At 46.0% G+C, this 20,325-nt stretch overlaps 1 protein-coding gene across 5 annotated transcripts in view; it reads right to left on the bottom strand.

Moving 5' to 3' along the window:
- The window catches only part of SMIM3 (small integral membrane protein 3), a 28,967-nt gene extending 17,093 nt beyond the window's left edge, over nucleotides 1-11,874 (bottom strand). The window contains exon 1 of one of the 5 annotated variants that reach the window (XM_084779261.1): nucleotides 11,342-11,874. The gene's annotated coding sequence lies outside the window, so the exon portion shown is untranslated. Of the gene's footprint in view, nucleotides 1-1,247; nucleotides 1,289-3,257; nucleotides 3,282-3,562; nucleotides 3,750-9,292; nucleotides 9,734-11,341 lie in introns of those variants that run through there. The other 4 variants (XM_084779263.1, XM_084779262.1, XM_084779265.1 and 1 more) reach the window with 4 other exon arrangements.
- Between the last annotated feature and the right edge of the window lie 8,451 nt (nucleotides 11,875-20,325).

The following is a 20,325-nucleotide window of genomic DNA, read 5'->3' as shown; positions in this document are numbered from 1 at the left end:
GTCAGAACCCCTACTGTTTGCAGTCCCATATGGGTTCAGTCCTTTGGCTTAAGTCCCAGATACAAATCCACTAAAGTCGCTCACTCGCCACTGAGAAGAAGAACATCAGAGGAGAGAAGAGAAAGACAAGAGAATCTTGCTTAGAGTGAGAGGTCCCTCTGAGGGCACAGGGAGAGAGGGCAGAGTCAGGAGGTACAGAGGCAAGGCGCTAGGAGAAGGCTGGCAGCGAGCTTCGCCTGCATTCCAGCCCTGGCCTTGCATAGCTTCTCCGACACAGAACATCCCCTCTGCTCAGTAGATACTGAATAAACACTTGGAACTCGGTGACGCCAGAAAATCTTCTGTTTAGATGAAGCCATGGGAACTCCTCCAAGTGCAGGGAATACTTTAAAAACCAAAGAGAACATAGAAATATCCTTTTCTCTACTTCTACACTGCAGATGGGTGCTAAAAAACCCAGGCTCTGAGGGCAGGCAGCCTGTGTTGAAATGTGGGGCCACCACTTTCTGGTTAAGCAACCTTAAGTAAGCTAATTGAACTTCCTCATGCTTCTATTTACTCAGCTGGAACCAAAACCAAATATGGGGGGAAAGCAATCCGCCTCACGATTAAGAGAATTATCTGAGATATTCACACACAGCACATAACACCATTCACACACAGTAAGCGCTCTACAAATATTAATTCTTATCAGGAAATTCCTGTCTGTAAAGAACCATTAACCTAAGCAAACATCCTCCTGTCCTGTACCTAAACTCTTGTTAGCTTCCCAGACTTGGAAAGAACTTCCACTTTATTAACAAAGATGACAAGATGGAGCTGTGGTTCGGATACAGTCTGCCTCCCAAGGCAGAAGAGTGGGCAGCACTGGGAGGCAGTGCTGCCTGGTGGCAGGTTATAAAAGAGATCATGCGACACCACCTTGGGGTGATTAGACTAGTCTCACGGAGTGAGTTCACTACCATGAAACCAGGTTCTTACACAGCAAGGTAATGCCACATGCTTAGTAGCCCTTTGGTACACACCTCTCCCTTTCTCCTTCACCGTGAGCTGTGTGTGCCACCATAAGGCCCTCATCAGGAGCCAGTGCCACGCTCTCAAACTCTTAGAGCAGTGAGCCAAAGAAACTTCTTTTTACAACCAACACAGCCTCGAATATTTCGTTATATCAATATAAAGCAACTAAGACAGATGATAATCCAAACTAATGATTTTTTTAAATCAACCAACACAGTTAATAAACTGACCTGGTCCTCTGGTCCAAGTATGACACTGATACAGTCAGCCATTCCATCTAATTGAATAAACAGTGACGGCGTAATGAGTAATACTAGAGGCCAAGGAGTAGGATTAGACATACCGATAAATCAAATAGTTTTTGCCCTTAACGAGGTCAGCTGTCAAGCTTTAATCCCCAGTTATGAGAAAGAGGTGGTGAATCTCTGAGTCTCAGGCCAGCCAGGGCCACACAGTGACTTAAACAAAAAAAAAAAAAAAGTTCACTGTCAAGACTGGGGGTATAAGTCAGTGGTAGAGCACTTGCCTAACAACGTGTGAGACCCTCGAGTCAATCTCCAGCACTGCAGTTAAGACAGAAACCATGAGCCAGGCATAGTGGAGCCAGGGAAGTAGAGGCAGTTGGATCAATGTGAATTCAAGGCCAGCCTAGTCTAAAAAGTGAGTCCAGGACAGCCAAGGCTACACAGAGAAACCCTGACTCAGAGAGAGAGAGAGAGAGTGGGGGTGGGGGGGTGGAGAGAGACACCAGGCTGAGAGATAGTTAAATAGGTAAAGTGCTTGCCAAATAAACATGAAGACCCAGGTTCAATATCCAGTACTCACAGAAAGCCAGGGATGGTGGCACATGCTTGTAATCCAGTTCTGGGGAGAGAACAAGAGGGTGCCCGGTGCTACCTGCCTATTGGGTGAGTTCCAGGCCATCGAGAGATACTTTCTCAACAAATCAAGGTGAGGGTGGCAAGATGGCTCATCAGGTAAAGTCATTTGCCACACAAGCCTGGTAAACCGAGCTCAGTCCATGGAACTCACATAAATATGGAAGAAAAGACGTGATGAAGTTGTCCTCTGATCTCCACACATCCCATAGCCACACGATAATAGTACATATAATACACACACACACACACACACTATATATATATATATATATATTTTTTTTTTTACTAACAAGGTAATGGAATCTGAGGAACACCACCCAAAGTTGTCCTCTAGCTTCCAAACACATGTGTACAACCATCTAATGAGTTTCCATGCACACGTGCACTCTCATACACACACACACACACACACACACACACAGGCAAGCACAAATTCTCTCCCTTATGAAACAGGTATTAACAGGATTGCTAATTACAGAGAAGCACAAACTCCTGAGACTATTTACAGAGAATCATTATACTGATGAAAAAACCAAAAGACAAAAGACCAAACGAAAAAACAAAAACAAAAAACAAACAAAACCACTTATTACTAAAGAGAGAGTGAGAGAGAAAGAAAACAGAAACTAGAAACGAGAATAAAGGGATTCTAGAGCTCGGGACCCTGATGTGATCCTCCCTCACACCTTGGCTTTGGCGATGGAGCTGGGGACCCTGATGTGATCCTCCCTCACACCTTGGCTTTGGCGATGGAGCTGGGGACCCTGATGTGATCCTCCCTCACACCTTGACTTTGGCAAAGTCATTTTCAATTCTCTCAGAGTCGGTCTTGTCACCTGTGGAACAGGGATGCGCTGCTTCACAGCATCGTTTCATGAGGATACAATGAGGCCATGAGGAGAAGAACCAACATGTGCTCAAGAGGACGGTAGTCCCCATCCTTCCACTCTGCCTAAGAAAACACCGAGGGCTGCAAGGAAAAGGCTTTTATATAGGCAGAAGGGCAGGTGGGAAGTCAAGAGGAAGAAAGAGGAGAGGTGGGCTGAGCACAACAGACCATGAAGCCTAGGAGCTCCAGGGTGTGCTGGGTCACGTGGAGTCCTAGCAGCTCCAACAAAGACTCTGCCTCTCCCAGCATCAGTTCCACGATACAACACTAACTCCATCGTTGTGGTGTTGTGGAAGTCAAATGAACGAGTGGGCATAAAATACCACTGTAGTTGAACCTAAAACACTCAGGTGCTATGGCAAAGTGGTGGGGACATTAAGAGGCGGGACCCAGTGAGAGGTCCTCTGGTCGTTGAAAGAGTGTCCCTGAGGGAGACAGAGTCCTCCTCCCTTCCTTGAAATGTCTCCTACCTGCCATGAAGTGAGCAACTCAGTCCACTACACAACCCGCCACCGCACTGCGATGCCCCGTCATGGACAGCTGAATATGGTGTAGAACTCCAAACCTACCAGCCAAAAACAATCTTTTCTTTTTATAAGTTGATTATCTCGGGTGTGACCGTAACAGAGAGTCGAGGAACACAAGCGCAACGTGTAGGGCGTTGTGGAATTGAATTGACCAAAAGAACACAGAAAAGGGAGTAGGGCAAGAGGCTCTGAAAAGAGGCTCAGAAGCTCTAACACCAGCTGGGGGGCCATGGTGGTCGAAAACTGACCTGAGTCCAGTGGAGGCAACCGCGGTGCTAAGTTTGATAGCCTTTCACGGGTCTGTCCCAGGCTTTGACCTTCCTCCACATCTGAGCCGAAGGGAAGAGTTAGCTTTTGGGAGGTTGCCAGTGGTTATCCAACTGGTTTTACCACCACGGGCCTTGCTGAGGAAGGAGGCAATAAAAGAAATGACTTCCTGCTAGCAGGCAAGCTTAATTACCCACAGCAAGAGAAAAGGCAGACAGAGGCAGGTGGCATCCTGCAGGTGTGGCCCTCATCCAGCTCTGCCAGAACTTTTAGCTGACAGTGAGGCAGCTGTTTTCTATCCACCAGACGCGAGCAGAGAGGAGACAGCTCTGAGTCACTGGTCCTGCAAGTGTCTGAAGATGTGTGACTCCAAATATCTTTCAGAGAGTGAATCATGGCCAGGCATAGTGGTGTGTGCCTTTAGTCTCAGCACTTGGGGGGGTAAGGGGCAGAGTTTGAGGCTAATCTGGTCTATATAGTGAGCTCCAGGACAGCCAGAGCTATATAGAGAGACCCTGTCTCAAAAGAAAAAAAAAAACACAACAAAACAGAAAGCGAAGCGTGCAGGCAGTGAGCCAGGGAACCACTACAAGGATTCGCCAGCATTGTGCCTCTTACCGGACCTCTCTCTACGGCTCTATCCTCAGAAGGAGCCTTCCAGATTGTCATGGAAGGATGCAGTGTCTAACATGGAGAAGGCAAGCCAACTACCAAGAAGGGTTACCCTCAGCCTAGAGCACCAAATGTCTGGCACCCACCAACTTATCCAACTTGCAGAGTCTCGCTTGCTCTCTTCTCCAAATGCTCAATCCTGGTTCAATCCACAGAAATGGCCCAAAGTTTTTCTAGGCTCATTCCATTAAAATACCACTGGCACTTATCGGCCATTCTTCTATCTCGTCTTTTTTTTTTCTACCTCATCATTTTATTTTCTTAACACAACTTCTGGAGAGGTTGTTTGGTTGGTCAGTTGGTTTGGGGGGTGGGGGGGCACACACACCGGCGCACATCATGGGGCATGTGTTCCATGGTAATCACGTGGAGATCAATGGACAAATCTGTGGAGTCTGTTCTCTCCTTCTACCAGTTCCAGGAATTGAACTCAGATTGCAAGGCTTGCCCACCGAGCTCCTTTAACAGATGAGGCATTCCAGCAGCTCTAGGTCTCACGTACCCTGGTCTTAAACTCCCTGGCCTCTTTCAAGGTCATCCTCCTGCCTCCACCTCCTGAGTGCTAGGATTACAGGATGTACCACTATCTCTAGTTTATGTGGCACTGGAGATTGAAGCCAGCGGTTCGTGTACGGGAGACAAGCCCTCTACCAACTGATCTACGTTCCCAGACCCTGCATACACATTTCGCAATCTAAAATCAGCTTGTCAGCATGTATTGACTTGTTTTTATCGGCTTTTATACCTAACAGGCTAAAGAGTTATTCCTTTGATCTCCTCAAATTAAAACTCATGAGAACGGAAGCCCTGTGTTTTGTCTATTTCCACACGTTCACCATCTATCACAGGGCCCAGCACATCCCAGTATCAATAATGTAAAACTGAAGAGAGAGCAGAGTGAGAGGACTAGCTGGGTCCCACCTGGGCCCAATCCATGGAACTTAATTAGCAGAGAAGGTCCAAAAAGAAACCCGACTCCTGCAGAAGTCTCAGTAGCCATCCAAGTTGGGCCATATCTCCAAAATAAAGCTCAGCCTCCGATTTCACAGTTTCCTGGGGGCTCCTTTCCTCTCCTAGCCCATCCTGTACCTAACAGAGGACTGGCCTCTAAGAATCAAGTCCTCCAGGATCTCCTGGTGTCAACACGGTTGGCCTGACAAGCATAAATTCTAGTTTGGCTCCACTAGCAACGGTAGATAGGCACGGATGGCGGGTGCCCACGCTGTGAGACTTTCTCTGCTCTCAGAGAAGGGCAGTGGGGCTGGTGAAAGAAGAGGCGTTTCCCACACCATGTCCAGCATAAGGACAGCCCAGCCACCTAGTAAGTCTTGGAAATGGCAGCTCTCTTCCCTTTGGGTAACAGCCTCAAACATTTGCCAGCCTGGCATAATCATTTCAGCAGGGAAATTTTGTTCCAAATAAATGAGCCAAAAGAAGGAATGAACAGAGCATACAAAACACCAAAAAAAAAAATGTGACTTGAATCAAATCCGAAACCTTTCTCTAATGTCCCAAGATCCTGAAGAAGCACTCTGCTCTCCTCTCACCCCGACTGACCTTACTTCTCCAAAATCCCTAATGGACTACAGACCGGTTCATGGCTTGGGTTTCTGCTCCTCTGTGGCTAGAAAATGGAAAAACACAGGATATTTATTTCAGACATCAGAAAAGCAGCCAGAGCCCTTTGAGACTGCATGTAGACTGCTTTTGACTGACCAATCACGGAGTTTCAGAACCCAGCAGCAAGCCAGCAGAAGAGAAAACACAGGCCAAACCACCCGTCAGTGCTCGCCAGTGACCTAAGTATCGCTGTGTGCTGCCTGACAAACGAGACTCTGCGTGGCTGCAAGGACTCTGTGACAACAACAGAGCACGGAGTGGGGGTGCCAAGCCCCTGCCTCCCAAAGATTGCTGCATATGAGTGGCATGCAGAAAGATGGCCCCCAAAGGATATCTCTGTCTTGGTCCCCTTAGAAGGGAATCCTGACTCATAGGGTGGGGCTATGAGAACAAAGGCAAGAGTTTGCAGCTGTGGTTCCTGGGAAAGGTGCTGATGTGGGTGAGCACCCTGCAATATCCAGGTGGACCTAACCCACCACAGGAACCTTTAAAAGTCAAGTGGCAGGTTAGAGAAGTGGTGGTTCTCACCCTTCCTAACACTGCGACCCTTTAATACAGTTCTTCATATTATGGTGACCCCCCCAACCATAAAAATTATTTTTATTGCTACTTCATAACTGTAACTTTGCTACAGTTGAATTATAATATAAACATCTGATATGCAGGATTTCTGATATGTGACCCCTGTGAAAGGGTTGTTTGACCCCCCCCCCCCCCCCGGAAAGGAGCCATGACCCACAGCTTGAGAACCACTGGGTAAGAAGGCTGTGGGAAGGCTTGGTTCACTGCTGGTTTCAGTGGAAAGAAAGGTGCTGATCACCAAAGACTTCAGCAGCACCTGTCAGGAGCAGGGACTGGCCCTATTTACAGCCCAAAAGAAAATGGTGACCTTGGGCCCAGAACCAAAGGGAGTGAATTCTGCCAACAACTCAAGGAAGGAAATGCTTCTACCCTAGAGTAGATGATGCCTCTCTGATTTTACTCCCAGGCAGATGCTTGCCTACGTAGCTACCTATCACTGATAGATGTGTTCACAGCGGCCAGATTTAAGTCCAATGGATTGGGTTTGGAGGGTTTGGGGTTTCTTTTTGGAGGGGAAGGGGAGGAGGATTGTTTGTTTGTTTAACTCATTCTTTGCATTTTTGTTTATTGACAGGGAGGAAGGGAATGTGCATGGCACAGTATAGCACACATGTGTGGGTCAGGGACAGCTCTGAGGAGGCTGTAATCAAACCTGAGCCATCAGGCTTGCAGGAAGTGCTTTTACCAGCTGAACCATCTGGCCAGCCCTGTCTTCTAATTTTTCTTTTAATTTTATGTATGTATACGGGTTTGTAACTGCACATGCAAATATGTACACATGCCAGCAAGGCTCAGGGATCTGGCTGTCTCCACCTCCCCAGTGCTGGAACCGTAAGCATGTTCCACCGTACTGCACTTTCTCACATGGAGTCTGGGAGTCGAACTCAAGTCCTTATGCTTGCACGACAAATGCTTTCCCCATGAGCTATCTCCCCAGCCTTAAATATGGCAACTTATTCATGGTGCACGATTAGATCCTAAGTAAATTCCTCTTTCTGATTGATAGAAAGAAAGGACAAGGGTCTGGCCTGCTCTTGGGAATCGGCTGTGTGCACTGCTGCCGTTCTACCACCCACACAGCTGTGCTCAATCCCCTGTTCCAGGATGGTCTACGGTTGAAGAGCATTAATAAAAATGCAGAAAAGAATAAAATAAAGGATAAAAGTATGGGTGCGACTGGAGATAATCCTATTAAGTGAATTTATCCAATCTCATTAGGTTCAGTAACAGGCTGGAGACGTAAGCCCAGGAGATGAACTTGCTGTTCTTGCAAAAGATCTGAGTTCAGTTTCCAGTACCCACACCAGGCTGCTCAAAACCACCCATAACTCCAGCTCCAAGGCCCCCACGTGCATGTGCACAGGCACATATACAGATGGATAAAAACAAAAGATTATAAAGACAAAAATTGCATGTTTTCTATCATTTCTGAATCCAAGACTTTATACATTATATGTGCACATATGGGAAAGTAGAAGCAAAACTACAAAGGACAAAGGAAACAGATGGAAGGAGGGAAGGGTAAGGCAAGGGAGTGGATGGGGGAGAGTGTGGTCACACTGCAGTATACACTTGCATGAAAACAGCCTTGTGTAACCCAATATAAAATTTTCAGTCGGGCGTGGTGGCGCACTCCTTAAATCTCAGCACTCGGGAGGCAGAGGCAGGCAGATCACTGTGAGTTCGGGGCCAGCCTGGTCTACAAAGTAGGTCCAGGGCAGCCATGGCTACACAGAGGAAACCTGTCTCAAAAAAAATTTTTTTTTCATTTTTAACATGTAAAAATAAGATTTAAAAACAAAGAGTAATCTTTTCAAAAAAAAGCCCCCATGTTGTCTTCTAAGGTGACAAACAGACAGGGCTCTTGTTTTGCTTCTTGTAACTTCCTTGGCCATACCTCAGAGCAATTAAGAGAAGTCTAGGAGACAAGAGAGAAGCCCCAAAACCGAGTTAAGGATTTAGGGCCCTGAGAAGGTGAAGTACAACATGCTGATTAGCAACACCTGCCCGGCGCAGGGGCAGGAACAACAACACAGGCCAGACACCTGTCATTATAGATTCAAACTAATTCAGAAAATACAGTTTGCTCTTCTCTCTTTCTCCTCCTCCCTCTGCTGCTCCGTTTACCTTGATCCTGTGTAGCAGGTCACTAGCAAGTCATATCTAGTCAGCCAATCAGAATCCAAATCGATGGATAATGAAGCTATATCTATATACAACAAAAACTGTCAGTGTGCAGTTTGAATCAGGCTTGCCGTTGTCTCATATAGAGCGTATCTCTCAGCATAGCTAGAGCAGGCAGCTCTAATCCTGAGCTGTTCCCCTCCAGGCTACCCTGCACTTAGCCTTCAGCATCCTGGTCCTTCTTGAGGTTCATCTTCCACCTCCAGAAAGAACGTTAAGGGGTCAAGTGTCATCCTGCAACTAATGCAAGACTTGATCCCTGTTCCTACAGGGTTTGGAGAAGTTTGAGAGCCAGATGCTAGTATCAGTATCACACTTCACAGGGCCACTTCCTGTGCAACTATGGATGATGTATTTTCTCCGGAGCTCAGTTTGCTTACCTATTAAAGGAAACAAAGATAGTCCTTCCCTAATAGGATCACAGTCGGGACTAAATGAAAGAGTGTGTGTAAAAGCTGAGAAGTACGCCTGGATCACAGCAAGCGCCAATCAATGTCAAGTAGGATTATTAATCTATCATTCAGCCTAGGTGGCCAGGCTAAGGGGCTGGGGTACCACAGGGTGCTGTGATGCCAGCGTTTACTCCTTGCCTTAGTTACTCTTCTATTGTTGTGAAGAGACACCGTGACCAAGTCTCATTGGGGTTGGCTTACCGTTTCAGAGGGTTAGTCCATAGCCAGCACCGAGGGAAGAGACAGCCTTGCTGCTGAAGCACTGGAGAGCTTTACATCCTGGTCCATAAGCAGCAGCGGGAGGAGACAGACACTAGGCCTGTCCTTTAGAAACGTCAAAGCCCACCCGGAGTGGCACACTTCCTCCAACAAGGCCACGCCCACTCAAATAAGGCCACGCCTCCTAATCCTTCTAACCCGGTGCAAACAGTTCTACTACCTGGAGACTAAGCGGTCAAATACTTGAGCCTATGGGGGCCATTCTTATTCAAAACACCACACTCCTATACAGCACAGGATGGGGAGTCTACTAGTGACTATCTCTATATCTCACTGGAAGTAACGCCAAGCGAAACAAAGATCCTGTTTCCTTGGAGACACCCACTTTGTTCGTTTGTCTGTTTTAATCCATACAGAAGAAACAGAATTTAAGATGATATCAGAGTGCAGCTGGAAAAGCACCTAAGGTTGCCTTCGCCCCTCACTGCCTAGTTCAGTCACCTGGGATCCCAGCCTCTGACCCAGGCTGAGTTTGTACTTTGGTTTGTGTCTCTGACACCTTGCCACAGTTTTTCACAGACTTCTTTAGCTACAAGGTCAAGGGAAGGAGGGGGAAACCCCAGACCTTTTTGTGCAACAGAACCCACAGTTCTGAGGTCCTGAGGGGTTGGCTTCAGAAACTTGGTGTAGCATGACATGTTGCAGTGTGACTCACAACCTCAGGATGGCTGGAACACAGAAACACTTTGTGGCTTTTTCAGTTCTCACCACAGAAGTCTGTCACAGCCTAAAACTCAACTGGGCTTTCTTGTTGCACGCAGACAGCGGGACGTGTCTTACACAACCTAAAGAACGTATGCTGTGGTTCCCACACGCAGTGGGCATCCTGTGCCTCTCTATTTCCTCATTTTACAAATGAGGAAGACTGGAGACAGAGAAGTGCCCCAGTCATAACTCTGAGATCTCCTGGTCCCCGAAAAAAAAGTTCTCTTTCCATCCCACCACAGAGAGGCAGACTGCTCCCTCAGACTATTTACCTCACTGAGCGACTCGGCAGATCACAGCAGACACTCTGGTGATCTCTCATAGCTGAATGACAGCAGCTCTCTCGGGCTTTGAGCACTTTAGTATTTTCACCGTCTGCCCACAGACCAGAGAACTGCGAGCCACAGGGTGCTGCTAGTCACGGAAAAACAGCAAGCGTCCAGACTACTGGATTTGCATAGATTTCGATGGCTCACGCCTTCCATCCTTTATTCAGGGAACTATCCCTGAGCGAGCCTACTATCTAACAGACCCTGTGCCAGGACCTGGGCGTGCCTCAGAGATGAGAACAGATGGGTTGTCCCTACACTCAAGGAACGGAGAGAGGCTGAGGGGTGCAAGGGAACCAGTAACGCAGAAACTAATTTCTAACTGGCTGAGCAGATAACCCGGGAGAAGGGAGCTTGGAATAAAAGTCACTCTCCAAGATACTTAGCCCGTATTTTCATTTGCTACAAGTCTGAAAAGGATGTTTCCCCCAGTCCACAGCGACTAAACAGTTCACTGAAACAGCGGGCGATGAATTAACTAGATGCTTCTAGTTAGTAGTTACCTAGGCTAGAGCCCAGCAGTCCTGAGGACAAACTGCCCGCTCCAGATATTCTGGCCTTTTATTACCTGTTGTTTCTGACCAAACCGTACGCGGAGCTCAGGCACACCCCCGCTCTCGAGTGCGGGGAGCCAAGAGCGGCAGAGTCTCCAGGAGAAGGACAAGACAGGGCAAAGCTTAAAGAAACCCATCTGCTAGTGGGCCGGGGATCACCCACCCAAGCCACGGCCTGCTAAGAGGCCCAAGACTGGGCAGAAGGTGGCTGGAACTTAGGGCTGAGAGCGGAGGTAAGGGACAGAGGGGAAGAAAACAAACTCAGAAGTAGCAAGGCAGGAGGAGAGGGCACCCGGGTGAGGGCTACGCGGGGCCAGGTCGCGAAACCGGGAGAGCTCCGTTCAGTGGGAGCTCCACAAAAGACACCCCTCGGTCTCACTCACCCCAGATCCGATCCTGATCCCCAGTTGGGCTTTACAAGCAGCAACCGGTGCTTTTCTGGGTCCCTAGGATCGCAAGGGATCCAGCCGCCTCAAGCGACCGCAGCTCTGGAACCTCAGCCCCACTAGCGCCGGGAGCGTGCTTGGGCTCCAAGTCCGGGAGCGCGCAGGAGCGGCTAGGATGCGTGCTCAGCACCCAGCGCGCCGTGCTCGGATGACTTTGGAATGCACCGCCGCAGGGGACCGCCCCGGAAAGACTGAGCCCCCAGCCTCAGCGCAAAGCTTGCTTCGCTCCTCCCAGCCTGCCCAGGACTGCTGTAAAGAAAGGAACCTGGAAAGACTTAGAGCTCCTCCAGGTCACCTTGCACTACACTCAGCTTATACCCTTAAAAAAGCCACTTCGTTTCTAAGGGGGGACTTCTGCCCTCTGTGTGCTAAACAGAGGGGCTAACCTACAGCACGTCCCAAGATCCTTTCCAACAGTAGTTTGCATGCAGTGTCCTTAGCGTAAGATCTTTGGTAAGAGCCCCCTTGTTTGCCTCTCTGTTCTGTTAAACTGGGATAGTAGCACTAGCACTCTTGTGAAGACAGAATAAAAAGAGGCAGTGTGAAGCTAATTGGTGGCCTGCCATAACACACCTCCATGCATTGTTTATTTTGTGATAACATAAAAGTCCAAGGTGATCAACACCCCCATTAGAATTCAGAACTGAAAGGCTTGCCACTCCCTCTTTCTTAATGGCCCACTTTCTACACAGGAGAGCGCCAATTAAACAGCCTCCTGCTCCTCTCTATGATCCCCTATGATCCATGGGGTGAAGGAAGACTTTTATCCACTCATCTTTTGTATTCGTTTGTTTGTTTGATTGATTTTGAGACAGGGGCTCTCTACGGAGCCCTGGCTTGCCAGGAATTAACAGAGATCCGACTCCCTCTGCCTGGGATTAAAGGTTTCCATCTACTAAGGGTGGGGCACACAGGCAGAGGCTACCATTGCCTTGAAAGGCTATGTTTCTTCTTTTTCTTTTTTTAAATTTTTTTGTTTATTGTATATGAGTACTTTATCTGCAGAAGAGGGCATCAGATCACATTATAGATAGTTGTGAGCCACCCTGTGGTTGCTGGGAATTGAACTCAGGACCCCGGAAGAGTAGGCAGTGCTCTTAACCACTGAGCTATCTCTCTAGCCCTCTTCTTTTTCTTTTTCTTCTTCTTCCTCTCCTCCTCCTCCTCCTTCTTCTCTACCTCCCCCTTCTCCACCTTCTTCAATGCATATTAAAAAAAAAAAAACATGCTGACTTACCCAGGCTGACATTTGGTCTAGTGTAAGCCTTGACTTTTATCTCCCCCCCCCACACCCCCTATTTCCTCTGACTCAGATATGAAGTCAGCAGAAATGACAAGTCATTACCAGAAGCTATAAAGCAAGAACCTTGAGGACAAAGGACAAGCATGGAAAGTGACTAGAGGGAAGTTCTAGGACTTATCACTTTTTGATCAACAGAGAACATGTGTGGTCCTCAGAAAAAAGCGCAATCCAATTCTAAGTGTTGAAATCATAACAGAGAATGCTCCCTTATTCCTGGAACAGAAGCGGGGGCTTCAGGTGGGCAGCTAGTGGCAGAATGTGTCCTGCCATGACTCTTGGCGTCACTCTTGAGACAATGCATGACGCAGGGCTGGAGCCAGCAATCTGGTGGTGTCTTTTCCATTTGGCGGGGTATCAGGATCCTTCATCTTTATTTGCTCTGAGACTCAAACAGGAGGCCGAAAAAGAAAAGGTCTTGAATTCCCTACCAGAAGCACACATGCTGTCTGTTACCCAGCTGACCTTGAATTGTATCTACATAACACTCTTTTCACATATACATACACGAACATTCAATTGTGAGAATAGCATCGTATATTGGGTTGGAAATCAGAAAACTTGGTTTCTGAGTATGTCTCTCAATAGCTAAAAAAATCATAAACTTCTTGCTTTCTTCAACTGTAAAGTAGTAAAATGGGAAATACCCACCCTGTCTGATACAATTATGAATAAAGATTCCATTCATGTATTTACTTAGATTTAGATTTAGATCCTAGGCATAACACTTTACATGCATCTTGTAACACCTAAGAAACAGATTAAACGTTATCTCCACAATGGCATACTGTCCATCAATGTCACATCATCTTGTTTTATGTTCTTTGTGGTTCCACAAACTGATACCATCTCATTCATTTTCTTTCTTTTTTTCTTTTTTTTTTTTTAACTTTTTATTGCTTCTTTGTGAGTTTCACATCATGTACCCCAATCCCACTCTACTCCCCATCCCATTGTATTCACCCACTGTTCTTGCAACTTGCCCACCTCAAAGAAAATTAAAAGATGAACAAGACATAAAGAACATCTCACCGTGGAAGCTGTAGTGTGTCCCACAGTCTTTTGTCCACATGTTTTTACTTGCAAACGTTCACTGCAAAGAGTCATTGATCTGGTTAGAGGCCTCTGGCTTCTGCCACACTGTCTATACTGGATCCTCATCAGGACTCCTCTCAGATACCCTATTGTTGCCCTGAGTCATGGAGATCCTGCAGCTCTGGATCTGTAGGACCAGCCCCTTCACTCACTCCAGCGGTTCATAGATGGGGTAGATGTTGAGGTGGATCTGGACCCAAGCGGTAGCTGAGCTGGTCAGTCTGCCAGTTCTCCTGCACCCACACCACCAGGGCCAGCTCTCCAGTGCTGCCCCAGATATCTCACCCAACCCCACAGCTGGCAAGGGGAAGCCCCAGCTCCCCTGAGTTCACATCCTGGGGATTAGCTGACCCGTGCACCCCAATTCTACTGTGCTGCCCAGGTAAGGTGTAGGGCCTACTCTCCGGAGTGCTGCAGCTGGTGAGAGATGGGGCCAGATCTCCTGGATGCTGCAGGTAGTAAGGGGCAGGGCTAGCTCTATGCATCCTTGGACATCAACATAGCCCCAGGTGGCTGCCCAGACCAAAGACATCCACATAGCCTTTGGTGGGGCATCAACACAGACCCCTGCTGCTGCATGGTCACCGACATAAACACAGCCCTTGGTGGCAAGGGCTTCCCCTTCACCTTAGGTGGCAGGACAGGCTACTCACATCAGGTTATTCTTCTCCACCCTAAAGTCTCCAGCTCCACTTCTCTTCATAGCGCTCAAACCATTCTGCTTCTCTTTCTCTCCCATTTCTCCACCACATACTTGCACATCATAGTGGCTCCCACTTTGGGTGGGTCACTACCTGGCAGGCCTCTGTATTCTGCCAGCCTGGTGTGGCCATTCATTTATTTCTTAGGAAGCCAGCATACAAAAATATTGTTCAACAAGAGCTCTTTGTTTATTGTTTTTGTATGTTTGAGAATGAAAAGACTTTTGGGTTTTATCGATGTGGCTCTCCTTTTTTTTTTTTTTTTTTTTTTGAGATGGGGTTTCTCTGTGTAGCCTTGACTGTTCTGGACTCAGCTTTGTAGACCAGGCTGGCCTCAAACTCAAAGCGATCCACCTGCCTCTGTCTCCCAAGTGCTGGGATTAAAGGCATGCACCACCACCTTAGAAGTTGCAGAAGGGACACGTCACCACAGAAAGTTTTCTTACAGTTCCTTTTAACTTTTGCTGGCCAGCTTAATGGTTCCACACTTCATACTCATTACTTGTCCAGAGTTACCTCTGTGAGGAAATAGGAGCTGTATTTTACATGTATTATTACTAAGAACTAGAATGTGAACATTACATTGTAAATATGATAAATATGGCTTATCAATGAAAACATCAGTAACTTTGTGAATATGCCAGAATGTGAACAATAAAGAAAAGACTTTTTTTTTTAATGAATGAGAGGCTTGTAGAAGCTTGTGGGGGAAAAAAAGGAAATCCTGTTCACATTGGTTACAGCCTCTCTAGATACTGAATCTAAAATTAAAAAATGAAATATGTTAGTATTTCTACTAAGTAGCCCTGGACTCACTTTGTAGAGCAAGGCCGGCCTCAAACTCACAAAGATGTGCCTGCCTCTGCCTCCTGAGTGCTGGATTAAAAGCATCTACCACCACATCCAGCAAAAGCTAATTTTTTAATGAAGTAAACTTTGAAAATGTGAGTGAATTCATTTGGATGGAGTCAGACATTAACATAATCTGAAAGAGGAGGAACTGTGACCCAAATGCCACCATTCGGGTTAGCAGAGGGAAAAGGAGGCACAGTTACTGTCAAGGACACCACAGTTTGCTCTCCACGTAGAATTTAGTTCCATGTCCTTGGGTTCAGCAGCAGAATCTCATGGACCGGCCATCCTTCCTTCCGCTGCTACCATGCCTTCACAGAAGTGTCACATGGCCTGACAGCGCACTAGAACTCCTGTAGTCCTCCCTTTAAATACACCAACAGATGCCTTTTTCTTAGCAGAGGATTCCAAAAGCATTCCCAGATTTTGCTAAGCTTTCCCTTCTTCAAAACTAATCACTCTTTCCATACATAGGTCTTTTTTTTTTAATTTTATGTACTTTTCCACCATATCTAATAATTTTCCATAGGGAACACTAATTGTTTCAAAACTTTTGGGTGATGCAACAATCCACAAGGCTATATCGATAGATATCTATGAAGTATGACGGAGGGAAACGGGGTATTCATCCTGCCCAGCTGTGCCTGCCAGTTGAAGAGGGCAGTCTTGGTCCGTTTCCTGTGATCAACTTTGGGGAAGTGCTTTCTATGATTAGATCATATGAGTCAACAGATCAGCCCCAACAAGGTGAATTGTCTATGATGGCTTCCCTGGCCTTGTTTCTTACAAAGGAAAAGGGGACACAGAAGTTTTCAGGTGTCTCTCTTTTCTTCACTGCTTCAGAACAGACCCCTGAACAGGGACTCACCTAGTGTCTTAATTACTTTTCTGTTGTGTTGAAACATTATTAATATTTAATACAGATTTATAATTTTAGTATAATCAGAAGTTACTCCTTAATCACCTTTATACCCAAATAACCAGAGAGAGACTAGGATCAAATTAATTAGTCTAAAGCACAATAATTACTTCATCCTAAACCTCTAAGCTAGTATAGTTTCCTCCCATTCAGATTTCCTACATTATATTTGCTTTTTACTCATATCTTAGGTCCGGCTCATTCCTCCTAGTGTTTCCTTGGACCTCTCCACATGCATCTCTCCTGTCCTTCCTGCTCTTTCTCCTCCCCTCATTGGACCAGGATGTCCCATCCTGCCTCTGTATTGCTCAGCATTGGCTTTTATTGGCAACACAGAGAACAAATAGTGGTATGTTTACATAAACTTGAGGCACGATATACTTAGAATACACATCGCAATGCAATGTCCAGATTGAAACCAGACAGTGGGGCAGAGAAATCAGTATTTGAATAAACGAGGGTAAACTGTACATAGACCACAAGAACATTGTGCCAACACTATTGTTATGGTAAACACCATGATCAAAAGTAATTTGAAGAGAAAACTTTTGGCTTACAAGGCTCAATCACACTCCATCATTCAGGAAAGCCAAGGCAAGAACCCACGCAGGGCAGGAACCTGGAGGCATAAACTGAGGCAGAAGACATGAGGAATGCTGTTTGCTGGCTTTCTCTCCATGTATTGCTCAGTTTGCTTTCTTATACAACCCAGGACCACCTACCTGAGGTTGGCACCTCCCACAGTGAGCTTGGCTCTCCCACATCAATCATTAACTAAGACAATACCCCCACAGACTTGCCTACAGGCCAAGCTGATTGAGGCATTTTCTCAATTAAAAGTCTCTCTTCCAAGCTATGTCTAGGTTTGTGTCCATGTGACAGTAACTAACCAACATACCAAAGTTTCTTTGGTAGAAAACTTGCCCTGGATGACCAAGCCTTCCACAGACAGCCAGGATCGCAATCTTCCAGAACCTGAACTACAGCTTCTTGGTAGCCTCCTCAGCCTTGCCCCAAACACGTCAGCCACAGAAGCAGCTGGGCACCTCCTGCTGTGTTGTCTAGGAGAGTGGCACACAGAGCAGATTGGAGGGTGGCACCTGATATTTTTAATGACCTTGCCCACTAAATGACCCCTCAGAATTGAGGAGTAAATGCGTTTACTGAGTCCCTGAATAAATTGCTGTCTGAACAAACTCAAAGATTCTGCTCTCTTTTTATTAGGAATATAGCCTCCACAGGCTTGTATACCTGAGTAAATGTCACTTCATCGGGTATTATCACTTACTCACTAATGAGTAAGAACTGTACTTCTATTGCGGAGCAAGGTTACAAAGCCCTCCAGGGACATAAGTCTGGTGTGTGTTCTTAGCCTTATACCAGGCCCCAGCAGGAGCTAATAGACCAGCGGGAAGTTCATTTGCTGAAGAGCCAAGCAGTATCAGCAAATGGTGAGAACAAGAGGAAAGAAATCCACTCACTTTTAGAGACAGAATACAAGACTTAATGTAATGGAGGTCAATTTCTTGGCTTTGATTTCTTGGTATTAGAATAAATATCGTCTTTGAGGGCTGGGAATGCAGCTCAGTTGGTGGTATGCTTGCCCAGCATACACAGAGCCCTGGGTTCCATCACCTGCACTGCGTGAACTGGGTGTGAAAATGTACCCCAATCGATAAAGTGGTTGGTGTGCAGGCCTGACAATGTGGGTTTGATCCTCAGAATCCAAGTGAAAAATAAAAGCCAGGCACCACCCCTGTGCTTACACACGTGAAAATTGTAAACTTTTCTGTCAAGTGTTAGATGCACTCACTTTTCTATCAAAGTGTTAAATAAGACTAAGCTCCATTTTAAATAATTTCTCAAAGAAGCTACTTGGCTGAAATTCAAACTTTTCTAAGGTTAGCACTTCTTAAAATCAAAAGATAGCTTGGGCATGGTGGTGCACGCCTTTAATCCCAGCACTTGGGAGGCAGAGGCAGGCAGATCGCTGTGCGTTCGAGGCCAGCCTGGTCTACAAAGTGAGTCTAGGACAACCAAGGCCACACAGAGAAACCCTGTCTCGAAAAACCAAAAATAAATAAATAAAAAGACGTGCGCCAAGTTCCACTAAAACATGCACTGCATTTATCAAGTACATCCTTGAAATCAGCCAAATGAGTAAGAATTTGATGCTGCGCTCTCACCACCCAAAGTGAGGCCCAGGACCCCTCTGTGTTATGAATAAAAGCCAGCAAAACCTCTTACCTGCTTGTTTGGCATGGCTGGCACCCTTTTGCAGAAGTAAATAAAACTTTTCCCTTGCTGAAATACTTTGGATCTTGTGGGTTGTTTTTTTTTTTTTAACTTAGTCCCATTTCTTAAAATAAAAAAATTAGTTCATTTGTTTTTTTATGTGTATGAGTGTTCTGTCCGCATGAGTGTATGTATGGCTGGGGCCCCTGGCGGCCAGAAGAGAAGCTCAGATTCGCTAGAACTGAGTTATCAGTGGTTGTGAGCCACCATCTGGATGCTGGTAACTGATTCCCAGGCCGTCTGCAAAAGCAACAAGTGCTCTTAACCGCTGAGCCAGGTATCCTATTAATTTTTTTAAGAATCTGAGTGGAAGTTTATTAAGGATTATTTTAATATAGTTTTAAGCAGAGGGATTAATAGAACGAAAGAGGGCTGGAGGGAAGAATAAAGCATATCAAGAGCCACCTTGCTTATTGATTTTTAAAGTGTTTAGTACACTGGCCTGTGAAGTCATCTGGTCCTGGGATTTCTAAAAATTTATTTTTATGTTTATGTGTGTGTGTGCCTGTGTGCAGGAGTCCGAGGAAGTCAGAAAGGGGGGGGGGTCTCCTGGAACTGGACTTACAAGTAGCTCTGGGCCATCGTGTGGGTGTTGGAAAATGAACGAGGGTCCTAGCGAAAGCAGGAAGTACTCTTAACCACTTTGATGGCTATTTTTGGTTGTCAACTAACTGTGTCTGGAATTAACTAAACCCCAAGAGGCCAGGTACACCTGTGAGGGGTTTTTCTTGGTTGAAGACCTACCCTGAATTTGGCTCTGTTGAGATGGGAAGATCCATCTTAAATCGGGTCACATCTTCTGGTCAGCCTACACAAAGGACACAGAAAAAGGAAGTCCCTCTCTCTGTCTGCTTGCCACTACTCTTGAAGGCAAGTTTATTCCTTCCCTGTATTTGGAGCACACTTGCTCGGGATTCTGGAGTATACTGCAGACCAGCTGAGACACCCATCCCCATAGACTGAGCAACTACCGCTGGTCGACAGCATTGTTGGGCTAGCAGGACCATAGTAAGCCACTGTAATCAATCCCATATATTTATATGTTACTCATATGTTGTATATTATTCTCATACATACATACATATACACACATTTATTCTATCAGTCCTGTTCCTCAACAGACCCCTGGTCCTGGGATTTCTATGGAGGGTATTTTGTTTGTTTTACATTATCAATGTAGTCTCTTTATTTGGGCTTTATTCATTTTTTTTTTATTTTGTCTTCAGTTGGTATCCTAGTCACTGTTGCTGTGAAGAGACACCATGACCATATCAACTCTTTTTTGTTTGTCTGTTTTTGTTTTATGTTTTTTGTATTTTTTTTCAAGAGAGGGTTTCTCTGTCTTATCTTTGTATCTCTGACTGTCCTGGAACTCATTCTGTAGATCAGGCTAGCTATAGAGACCCTTACACACACACACACATACACACACACACACACACACACACACACAAATACATCTAGTTACATTTTTTTAAAACCACCAGCATTGACAAGCAGAATAAATGCTCTAGTGTATGAATTAATGAAAGATCGCCTAAGACTTCTTTTTCTAACTCTGATTTCACATAATAGGTTTTTAAGCATCAGTTCTTCCAGGAAACAGAGCCAATTGGATAGATATGTGTTTAGGAAAGGAGAAAAGGGAGAGAGTGGGAGGTTGATTTTAAGGAATAGAAGAAATGGCCCCATGAATGTGGAGGCTGGCAGGATAGGCCAGTAGAGTAGAAACACAAAAAGAACTTGTGTTGCCCTGGAG

The sequence above is a fragment of the Acomys minous genome (assembly GCF_964271855.1).
Source record: "Acomys minous genome assembly, chromosome: 4".
NCBI classification, from domain to species: domain Eukaryota; kingdom Metazoa; phylum Chordata; class Mammalia; order Rodentia; family Muridae; genus Acomys; species Acomys minous.
Note: the sequence above shows the minus strand (reverse complement) of the source record. Positions and strands in the feature narration are given on the sequence as shown.